Source organism: Macrobrachium nipponense, chromosome 37 (genome assembly GCF_015104395.2).
Source record: "Macrobrachium nipponense isolate FS-2020 chromosome 37, ASM1510439v2, whole genome shotgun sequence".
In the NCBI taxonomy this organism is placed as follows: Eukaryota; Metazoa; Arthropoda; class Malacostraca; order Decapoda; family Palaemonidae; genus Macrobrachium; species Macrobrachium nipponense.
Window position 1 is genome coordinate 31925723 of NC_061097.1, and position 12500 is coordinate 31938222.

Genomic DNA, 12500 nt, shown 5'->3' on the forward strand with positions numbered 1-12500 from the left:
TTTCTACATTATCTTATAAACGTTAGTAATTTTTTAAACGTTTGTTTAGTGAATTGGTTTGGAGTTTAATGGAGTTGTTGGGGACATGAAGTAAAAAAAAGTTGAAATGAATAAATTAGGAAAATAAACCAGATAAAGAATAATGGTTTTGTTATTAGACTAATAATAATAATAATAATAATAATAATAATAATAATAATAATAATAATAATAATAATGAGTTTAAAATAGGCTTAATAAGTATTTTGAAGATATTTTAACAAAGAATTATTACCATTTAGAACCATGAAAAACTATTGATACTTTTATTACTACGAGCTTGTTGGTGTGCGCTACGAGGGCTGGAACTCGGGGATGGTGCCTTCCCTTACCTTCCCTATCCCCTACCTACTCCGCCCCCACCAGGACGGACAAACTGGTTTGCATGTGGTGGGTGAGTGGCTGTGCTATGTCTCCCCTACTGTCAACCATGGGGCGGGGAGGAGACAAATAAAGATCAGATCCTCTGGGATTTTATTATTATTATTATTATTATTATTTTTTTTTTTTGGCTCTATCACAGTCCTCCAATTCGACTGGGTGGTATTTATAGTGTGGGGTTCCGGGTTGCATCCTGCCTCCTTAGGAGTCCATCACTTTTCTTACTATGCGCGTGTCTAGGATCACACTCTTCTGCATGAGTCCTGGAGCTACTTCAGCGTCTAGTTTTTCTAGATTCCTTTTCAGGGATCTTGGGATCGTGCCTAGTGCTCCGATGATTATGGGTACGATTTCCACTGGCATATCCCATATTCTTCTTATTTCTATTTTCAGATCTTGATATTTATCCATTTTTTCCCTCTCTTTCTCTTCAACTCTGGTGTCCCATGGTATTGCGACATCAATGAGTGATACTTTCTTCTTGACTTTGTCAATCAACGTCACGTCTGGTCTATTTGCACGTATCACCCTATCCGTTCTGATACCATAGTCCCAGAGGATCTTTGCCTGATCGTTTTCTAATACTCCTCTGGTTGGTGCTCGTACCACTTATTACTGCAAGGTAGCTGATGTTTCTTGCACAGGCTCCAGTGGAGGGCTTTTGTCACTGAATTATGCCTCTTTTTGTACTGGTTCTGTGCAAGTGCCGGGCATTCGCTTGCTATGTGGTTTATGGTTTCATTTTTCGTATTGCACTTCCTACATATGGGAGAGATGTTATTTCCGTCTATCGTTCTTTGAATATATCTGGTTCTTAGGGCCTGATCTTGTGCCACTGTTATTATTCCTACAGTTTCCTTCTTGAGCTCTCCCCTCTGTAGCCATTGCCATGTGTCATCGCCGGCTAGTTCTTTAGTCTGTCTCATGTATTGTCCGTGCACTGGGTTGTTGTGCCAGTCCTCTGTTCTGTCTGTCATTCTCCTGTCTCTGTATATTTCTGGGTCTTCGTCTACTTTTATTATTCCTTCTTCCCATGCACTCTTTAGCCACTCGTCTTCACTGGTTTTCAGAGATTGCCCCAGTGCTCTGTTCTCGATGTTGACGCAGTCCTCTATACTTAGTAGTCCTCTCCTTCCTTCGTTTCGTGTCATGTATAGTCTGTCCGTATTTGCTCTTGGGTGTAGTGCTTTGTGTATTGTCATATGTTTCCTGGTTTTCTGATCTATGCTGCGGAGTTCTGCCTTCGTCCATTCGACTATTCCTGCGCTGTATCTGATTACTGGCACTGCCCATGTGTTTATGGCTTTTATCATATTTCCGGCGTTGAGTTTTCACTTGAGTATCGCCTTGAGTCTCTGCATATATTCTTTCCTGATCGTGTCCTTCATCTCTTGGTGTTTTATATCCCCTCCTTCCATTATTCCCATGTATTTGTATCCTGTCTCATCTATGTGTTTGATGTTGCTCCCATCTGGTAGCTTTATCCCTTCAGTTCTCGTTACTTTGCCTTTTTGTATGTTGACTAAGGCGCATTTTTCTATTCCAAACTCCATCCGTCCCCAGATACAATCCTTACAGTCTGGATTAGGGTATCTATTTCCTTGATGCTCTTACCATACAGTTTGATGTCGTCCATGAACATCGGATGGTTGATTATTATGATTATTATTATTATAATTATTATTTTTGTTAAGAAATTCACAATTCAGTGAAAACAAATTGTTTAAAAAATATCCACAATTATATATAAAAATATATTTCCATGTAAAAATATAAAACAAAGACTTTCGAACACTTGAACGGTGTTCCTCATCAGTGTGACGTTAAAATGTAATGAAGAGGGTAGTTTCCCTCCGAAGAGCATCTAAAAAGGTGGGCGGGGCGAGAAAATAATAACAGCCCATCGTCGAAGTGCTGGTTCGTGTTTTACGTAATCCCAATCTCAACAGGCAGTTGCGCCAACCTCCTCGATCTCCGAACCTGCGAAGTTGCTCCTGCTTGCACTGCATAGGTGCCATAGCCGGAAACATCGGCTGGGACGTCGGCTATCTGGAGAGAGAGGGGAAGAGGAAGCAGAGCATCAGGGTTCACATGGTCAACGTCGGTTTTAAAAATAAATTCTTTTAAGTATTGCCTGGCAATGAAACTGTTTATAAAAGGGTCTTCATTGGTAAACGACTTATCCTCAAAAAGATATTCCCATGTTTATAGCGGCGCCTTCAACTAGTCTTCTCACGTGAGAATCGTCGCTTTTAAAAATAATTTGTGCACCATCCCAATTAATTCTGTGGTCTAAATTAAAACTGTGAGCCACCAAAGCGCTGCCCTGTGCATGAAGATCATAGGCCCTTCTGTGTTCCCTTAATCTGACCTCTAATCCCCTACCACTTTCCCCGTAGTAACAACCACTGCAATCCTGACAAGGAACCTTGTAAACACCGTTATTTCTCTTGGTACTGTTATTATTCTTTGTAAGAGCTTTTGCCAAAGTGTTTTTGTAATTATAAACTATTTCTATGTCTTTTTGGTGCTTATTTATATAATCACCTACTTTTGAGATTACATCGTGAAAGGGCAAGGATACACGTTTCTTGACTTTCATTTCCTTATTCTCTTGACCAATGTAAAACTTCTTTTTAGCTTGGCTAATTGCGTCAGTAATAAAATGTTCTGGGTACTTTAAGGACCTAAAAGTGTCTACGACATGTTTGAGTTCCCCGTCTAGAAATGCGGGGTCACATATGCGAAGGGCCCTTAAAACAAAACTCATAATTACATTCCTTTTAACTTGTTGTGAGTGGTGGGAAAAATAATGAATATAATTCTCTTTGTTGGTAGCTTTTCTAAAAACTGAAAATTTAAAAGAGTTACTGTTTACATCCCTATGAATTAAAACATCTAAGAAAGAAATCTTACCATCAATCTCTTTTTCTACTGTAAATTTTATTGAATCGACAACGTTGTTGGCAGTATTCAGTAAGCAATCTAAAGCTACGTCGTCGCCGTAAAAAACAATAAATATGTCGTCTACATATCTCACCCACAGAGCAGGCTTACAGTTGGGGTTACATCTCTCTAATATTTCAACTTCTATGAACTCCATGCACAGGTTGGCTAAAACTGGTGACAATGGTGAACCCATGGAAACACCAGCCTTTTGTTGAAAGTATTCATTATTAAAAGTGAAAATGGTAGTGTCAACACAGATTCTAACCAAGTCTAGAAACTGGTCGCAAGGAATAGGAAAGTTGATAGTCCCTTCTTCATGGGTTCACCATTGTCACCAGTTTTAGCCAACCTGTGCATGGAGTTCATAGAAGTTGAAATATTAGAGAGATGTAACCCCAACTGTAAGCCTGCTCTGTGGGTGAGATATGTAGACGACATATTTATTGTTTTTTACGGCGACGACGTAGCTTTAGATTGCTTACTGAATACTGCCAACAACGTTGTCGATTCAATAAAATTTACAGTAGAAAAAGAGATTGATGGTAAGATTTCTTTCTTAGATGTTTTAATTCATAGGGATGTAAACAGTAACTCTTTTAAATTTTCAGTTTTTAGAAAAGCTACCAACAAAGAGAATTATATTCATTATTTTTCCCACCACTCACAACAAGTTAAAAGGAATGTAATTATGAGTTTTGTTTTAAGGGCCCTTCGCATATGTGACCCCGCATTTCTAGACGGGGAACTCAAACATGTCGTAGACACTTTTAGGTCCTTAAAGTACCCAGAACATTTTATTACTGACGCAATTAGCCAAGCTAAAAAGAAGTTTTACATTGGTCAAGAGAATAAGGAAATGAAAGTCAAGAAACGTGTATCATTGCCCTTTCACGATGTAATCTCAAAAGTAGGTGATTATATAAATAAGCACCAAAAAGACATAGAAATAGTTTATAATTACAAAAACACTTTGGCAAAAGCTCTTACAAAGAATAATAACAGTACCAAGAGAAATAACGGTGTTTACAAGGTTCCTTGTCAGGATTGCAGTGGTTGTTACTACGGGGAAAGTGGTAGGGGATTAGAGGTCAGATTAAGGGAACACAGAAGGGCCTATGATCTTCATGCACAGGGCAGCGCTTTGGTGGCTCACAGTTTTAATTTAGACCACAGAATTAATTGGGATGGTGCACAAATTATTTTTAAAAGCGACGATTCTCACGTGAGAAGACTAGTTGAAGGCGCCGCTATAAACATGGGAATATCTTTTTGAGGATAAGTCGTTTACCAATGAAGACCCTTTTATAAACAGTTTCATTGCCAGGCAATACTTAAAAGAATTTATTTTTAAAACCGACGTTGACCATGTGAACCCTGATGCTCTGCTTCCTCTTCCCCTCTCTCTCCAGATAGCCGACGTCCCAGCCGATGTTTCCGGCTATGGCACCTATGCAGTGCAAGCAGGAGCAACTTCGCAGGTTCGGAGATCGAGGAGGTTGGCGCAACTGCCTGTTGAGATTGGGATTACGTAAAACACGAACCAGCACTTCGACGATGGGCTGTTATTATTTTCTCGCCCCGCCCACCTTTTTAGATGCTCTTCGGAGGGAAACTACCCTCTTCATTACATTTTAACGTCACACTGATGAGGAACACCGTTCAAGTGTTCGAAAGTCTTTGTTTTATATTTTTACATGGAAATATATTTTTATATATAATTGTGGATATTTTTTAAACATTATTATTATTATTATTATTATTATTATTATTATTATTATTATTATTATTATTATTATTATTATTATTATTAGTTAACAGAAACACATAATGGCCATTGCAGTATCCTACACCTCCTTTGAAGGACTCAGGAGTCTAGTAGGATCTCCTAACCATCCATTTGCACATCTTAATGGCTCGAAAATTATATCCTACAAGCGAAAGCTTTTGTTATACGAAGTGGTTATAATCTCATTAGCATCTTGACTTGAGCACTAAGAAGTATATAAGTATCTGCAAGTAATTTACATATCAGTGTTGGTTGGTAACATTTAGAAGTAAGGTTTATAAATGTTTATGTTTTTTAGTTAATTTTATTTGATAAGTTGCATATATATATACACACACACACACACACACACACATATATATATATATTATATATATATAAATATATTTATATATATATATATATATATATATATATATATATATATATATATATATATATATATATATATATATATATTCCCACCCCGAATCATTCACCTTATACTTCCATAAATCATCTATACTTTTACCTATTTTATTCATTGATTATTAATTTAGTTTTTTTTCTTTTTCTAACTACTGATCTCTTCTTTCTGTATACCATATTCCTCTCTGTTACTTTTTCCAAATGAACACCGTAAAATTCTTTGAACGCTTCAATTTTAAGCCAGTGGTCGGCTTTATTCATATGAATAAGGGTTTATCTTCTGAATATAATAATAATAATAATAATAATAATAATAATAATAATATAATAATAATAATAATAATAATAATAATATATCTCCCTACCAAATAATCACTTGTTTTACTGCAATAAACATGAGTAAACCCTCCCCCCCCCCCCCCCCCCCCCCCAACTCCCACACCTTGACGTGGCAGCTAAAACTAAGTCAAGTTCTTTGTCAGTCCAAAGAAAGGGATTAAAAGACTTTTTTTTCTTTCATTCTCATGCAAATGACACTGGAAACTTTCTTCTAGAAAGTCTGGGAGGAGGAAATTGGGTATTGTGAAAGTGTTTTCTCCTTTGACGAAGTGTTCGTCGCTTTAACTTTCCCTGACTTTCGTAGAGAAAGTGTGCGCGATGTCATCTTGTATATGAGATTAAGAAAAGTTGCATTGTCGACAGCAGTTGTTCCTTGCTTAATTTATCAAATTGACATAGTTTTAGCTTTGCATGTTTTATATTCAAACATTACTTTTTCGTTCTATATTCAAACATTACATTTTTGTTCCTTTGTCAAATGAATTGATAAAGTTTTACAGGATCTATATTCGAACATTGATAAAATGATAATTTATAAAATGTTGCATGATCTCTATTCAAACATTAGTTTTCTGTTATTTTGTCATATTAACTGATAAAGTTTCCATGATCTATATTCGAACATTATTTTATTGTTCCTTTGTGAAATTAATTGATAAAATTTTGCATGATCTATATTCAAACATTTTTTTATTTGCCAAATTAATTGATAGTTTTTCATGATCTATATTCAACCATGATGTTTTTGTTCCTTTGTCAAATTAATTGATAAGATTTTCCATGATCTATATTCAAACATTACTTGCTTTTTGTTCCTTCGTCAAATTATTTCGGACGATATCAAATTTCTGTTTTTTGGATCGTTTAAGTTTTAATAAAATCATGAGTGAAATCATTCCATTAAAAGTATTTATGATGTGTGTTGGACACTCATATAGAGAAAAATTATTTATAAGATATTGTGCCTGTAAATGAAAATTATTTTTACAACCCAACAAGGCCACAATAATTTAAAGAAATTGTCTTAGAACAGACCTTTACAAAAAGGTCAATATCTTGGCCTCTCTCTCTCTCTCTCTCTCTCTCTCTCTCTCTCTCTCTCTCTCTCTCTCTCTCTCTCTCTCTCTCTCTCTCTCTCTCTCTCTCTCTCGTGAATGTACGTCGATATTTAAGCCTTTCATAGTTCACTAACTTTTCTCCTGATAATTCTGGCCGTTTGGTAAAAAAAAGAAAAAAAACGTATCTTGGTTTATTGGAAAAAGGAAAGCATATATTTCTTGGTTTCAGCTCAGTCTTAGTTTTTTTATTTTTTTTATTCGACTGGAAAAAAAGGGAATGTTTTTCCCAGCCATAGTCGGGAGAGAAACACTAAATATTTTTTGTGTAATTATTTTTATTCTCTTGTAAATCTTTTTATCTCGTGTTTTTCTTTTAATAAAACAATTATTTTTTATTCTCTTGTAAATCTTTTTATCTCGTGTTTTTTTTTTTTTTGATAAAACAATTATTTTTATTCTCTTGTGAATCTTTTTATCTCGTGTTGTTTTTCTGTTTTGATAAAAACAATTATTTTTATTCTCTTGTCAATTGATTTTTCATTCAGAGTTGTTTTTCTGTTTAGATAAAACAATTATTTTCATTCTTTTGTAAGTTTTGTTTTATCTCGTGCTGTTTTTCTCTTTTGATAAAACAATTTTTTTATGCCCTTGTCAATTGTTTTATCTCGTGTTTTTTTCCTGTTTTGATAAAAACAATTATTTTCATTCTCTTGTCAATTTTGTTTTATCGTGTTGTTTTTCTGTTTTGATAAAAATGTGTATGTGTATTTATATTTATGTGTATGTGTGTGGATGTATGAATATGTGGAGTATATGTTTTCTCAAAAATGCTATGAGAATAAGCAAAACGTACCAAAAATTAAATAATAGTAATACAAAATCATTTTATAAACCTGAAATTCAAACAGACCCTTTTTCCAAAATTCCCTGCCCCCCTCCCCCCTGAAAAAAATCTTTGGGTGAAAACTGGAGTGGCCCCAAATTTTCCCTGATTAAAGGCAATCCCGCTAAACATTCCAGGAATAATTCCAGAAACATTCCAGGTTCAGTTCCGGAAATATTCCAGAAACAATGCCATAAACATTCTAGTAATAATTCCAGTAGCATTCTGGAATATTTCTGGAATTGTTCCTGGGGTATTCCAGAAAGATTCCTGGAATGATTCAAGAAACATTCCAGGAATCGTTCTGGAATTGTTCCAGAAATGTTCCAGGAACAATTCCAGAAACATTCTAAAATGTCTCTGGAATTGCTCCTGGGATATTCCTAGAATTGTTCCTGGAATGTTTCTGGAATATCTCTGGAATTTCTCTGGAATTGCTACTGGAGTATTCCTATAATTGTTCCAGGAATTTTTATGCAATTGTTCTTGGAATGTTTCTGGAATTCTTCCAAAAATATTCCAGGAACAATTCCAGAAACATTCTGGAATATTGCTGGAATTATTCCTGGGATATTCCTAGATTCGTCCCTGGAATATTTCTGGAAATGTTCCAGGAATGTTTCTGGAATTGTTCCAGAAATATTCCAAGAACAAATCCAGAAACATTCTGGAATATTTCTGGAATTGCTTCTGGGCTATTCCTAGAATTGTTCCTGGAATTTTTATGGAATTATTCCAGGAATGTTTCTGGAATTGTTGCATAAATATTCCAGGAACAATTCCAGAAACATTCCAGGAACATTTCCAGAAACATTCCAGAAATATTCCAGTGGCATCTTCCGGAATGTTTGGCAGATTTTTACTCAAGGTCAGAAGGTGAAGTGAGAGAGTCATGGATCTCTCTCTCTCTCTCTCTCTCTCTCTCTCTCATGGTTGACTCGAAGTTCCCTATCCTCTTCTTCTTCTTCTTCTTCTTCTTTCTTCTTCTTATTATTATTATTATTATTATTATTATTATTATTATTATTATTATTATTATTATTATTATCATCTGGTTGACACTGTGACACTATGGTTTTCTCGGGGTTGTCTACAAATAACATGATTTGTTTATGTGTAAAAAAAACCTCAAAAAATTTTATAAAATAAAATAAAACCAGTGAAACTGAGCAACAAACCCTTGGGGAAAGCCCAGACTACTTCCGGAGTTTTACCCAGTGTTTATTCCTCAATTTTGTTTGTTTATCTTATATAATTTTTGTTCGATTTTCTACATTAAAAATTATTCTTTAGCAATCATTCCCGAGAAAGTCATGGTTCCTAAAGTCAACCAGATGATAATAATAATAATAATAATAATAATAATAATAATAATAATAATAATAATAAGAAATATCCACAGAGAGACAGGAGAAGACACAGAGGACTGGCACAACAAACCAATGCACGGACAATACATGAGACAGACTAAAGAACTAGCCATCGATGACAATTGGCAATGGCTACAGAGGGGAGAGCTAAAGAAGGAAACTGAAGGAATGATAACAGCGGCACAATATCAGGCCCTAAGAACCAGATATGTTCAAAGTACGATAGACGGAAATAACATCTCTCCCATATGTAGGAAGTGCAATTCGAAAAATGAAACCATAAACCACATAGCAAGTGAATGCCCGGCACTTGCACAGAACCAGTACAAAAAGAGGCATGATTCAGTGGCAAAAGCCCTCCACTGGAGCCTGTGCAAGAAACATCAGCTACCTTGGCAGTAATGAAGTGGTTACGAGCACCAACCTTAGGGAGTTTGATAGAAAACTATCAGGCCCGAAAGATCCTCTGGGACTATGGTATCAGAACAGATAGGGTGATACGTGCAAACAAGACCAGACGTGACGTTGATTGACAAAGTCAAGAAGAAAGTATCACTCATTGATGTCGCAATACCATGGGACACCAGAGTTGAAGAGAAAGAGGGAGGGAAAAAATTGGATAAGTATCAAGATCTTGAAAATAGAAAAATAAGAAGGATATGGGATATACCAGTGGAAATCGTACCCATAATCATAGGGACACTAGGCACGATCCCAAGATCCCTGAAAAGGAATCTAGAAAAACTAGAGGCTAAGTAGCTCCAGGACTCATGCAGAAGAGTGTGATCCTAGAAACGGCACACATAGTAAGAAAAGTGATGGACTCCTAAGGATGCAGGATGCAACCCGGAACCCCACACTATAAATACCACCCAGTCGAATTGGAGGGCTGTGATAGAGCAAAAAAAAAAAAAAAATAATAATATAATAATAACAATAATAATAACAATAATGGTGATACAAATCCACAGTTATGTATATGGACAAATACTGAAAGAGAAGTGTACACATATATCTTTAAATATAAGTATATATACATAACTGTGGATTTATTTCTCCATTTTAAAGACTCAAGCTACTATGATTATTTTTCAATAATAATAATAATAATAATAATAATAAAATATAATAATAATAATAATAATAATAATAATAATAATAATAAGTCAAGGAAGAAGAAACAGGGAGAATAAAACAAAGATTCACAGAGATCACGACAGACACAGTCAAACACCAACTAAAGAAAATGCCAAACTGGAAAGGCCCTACACCCACGAATAGCAGAACAACTCCAGCATTATATCTCAAATCACCAAGCACCCAAATGGATGACCACAGGAAGAACATCCTTCGTACAAAAAGACAAGAGTAAGGGAAATATAGCCAGTAACTACAGGCCTATCACCTGCCTACCAATAATGTGGAAGTTACTAACAGGTATCATCAGTGAAAGGCTATACAACTACCTAGAGGAGATAAACACCATCCCCCACCAACAGAAAGGCTGCAGAAGGAAGTGTAGGGGCACAAAAGACCAGCTCCTGATAGACAAAATGGTAATGAAGAACAGTAGGAGAAGGAAAACCAACCTAAGCATGGCATGGATAGACTATAAGAAAGCCTTCGACATGATACCACACACATGGCTAATAGAATGCCTGAAAATATATGGAGCAGAGGAAAACACCATCAGCTTCTTCAAAAATACAATGCGCAACTGGAATACAATACTTACAAGCTCTGGAATAAGACTAGCAGAGGTTAATATCAGGAGAGGGATCTTCCAGGGCGACTCACTGTCCCCACTACTCTTCGTAGTAGCCATGATTCCCATGACAAAAGTACTACAGAAGATGGATGCCGGGTACCAACTCAAGAAAAGAGGCAACAGAATCAACCATCTGATGTTCATGGACGACATCAAACTGTATGGTAAGAGCATCAAGGAAATAGATACCCTAATCCAGACTGTAAGGATTGTATCTGGGGACATCAGGATAGAGTTTGGAATAGAAAAATGCGTCTTAGTTAACATACAAAAAGGCAAAGTAACGAGAACTGAAGGGATAAAGCTACCAGATGGGAGCAACATCAAACACATAGATGAGACAGGATACAAATACCTGGGAATAATGGAAGGAGGGGATATAAAACACCAAGAGATGAAGGACACGATCAGGAAAGAATATATGCAGAGACTCAAGGCGATACTCAAGTGAAAACTCAACGCCGGAAATATGATAAAAGCCATAAACACATGGGCAGTACCAGTAATCAGATACAGCGCAGGAATAGTGGAATGGACGAAGGCAGAACTCCGCACCATAGATCAGAAAACCAGGAAACATATGACAATACACAAAGCACTACTCCCAAGAGCAATTACGGACACACTATACATAACACGAAAGGAAGGAGGGAGAGGACTACTAAGTATAGAGGACTGCGTCAACATCGAGAACAGAGCACTGGGGCATATCTGAAAACCAGTGAAGACGAGTGGCTAAAGAGTGCATGGGAAGAAGGACTAATAAAAGTAGACGAAGACCCAGAAATATACAGAGACAGGAGAAAGACAGACAGAACAGAGGACTGGCACAACAAACCAATGCACGGACAATACATGAGACAGACTAAAGAACTAGCCAGCGATGACAATTGGCAATGGCTACAGAGGGGAGAGCTAAAGAAGGAAACTGAAGGAATGATAACGCGGCACAAGATCAGGCCTAAGAACCAGATATGTTCAAAGAACGATAGACGGAAAAAACATCTCTCCCATATGTAGGAAGTGCAATACGAAAAATGAAACCATAAACCACATAGCAAGTTGAATGCCCGGCACTTGCACAGAACCAGTACAAAAAAGAGGCATGATTCAGTGGCAAAAGCCCTCCACTGGAGCCTGTGCAAGAAACATCAGCTACCTTGCACTAATAAGTGGTACGAGCACCACCTGAAGGAGTGATAGAAAACGATCAGGCAAAGATCCTCTGGACTATGGTATCAGAACGGATAGGGTGATACGTGCAAACAGACCAGACGTGACGTTGCTTGACAAAGTCAAGATGAAAGTATCACTCATTGATGTTGCAATACCATGGGACACCAGAGTTGAAGAGAAAGGAGAGGGAAAATGGATAGTATCAAGATCTGAAAATAGAAATAAGAAGAATATGGGATATGCCAGTGAAATCGTACCCATAATCATAGGAGCACTAGGCACGATCCCAAGATCCCTGAAAAGGAATCTAGAAAAACTAGAGGCCTGATGTAGCTCCAGGACT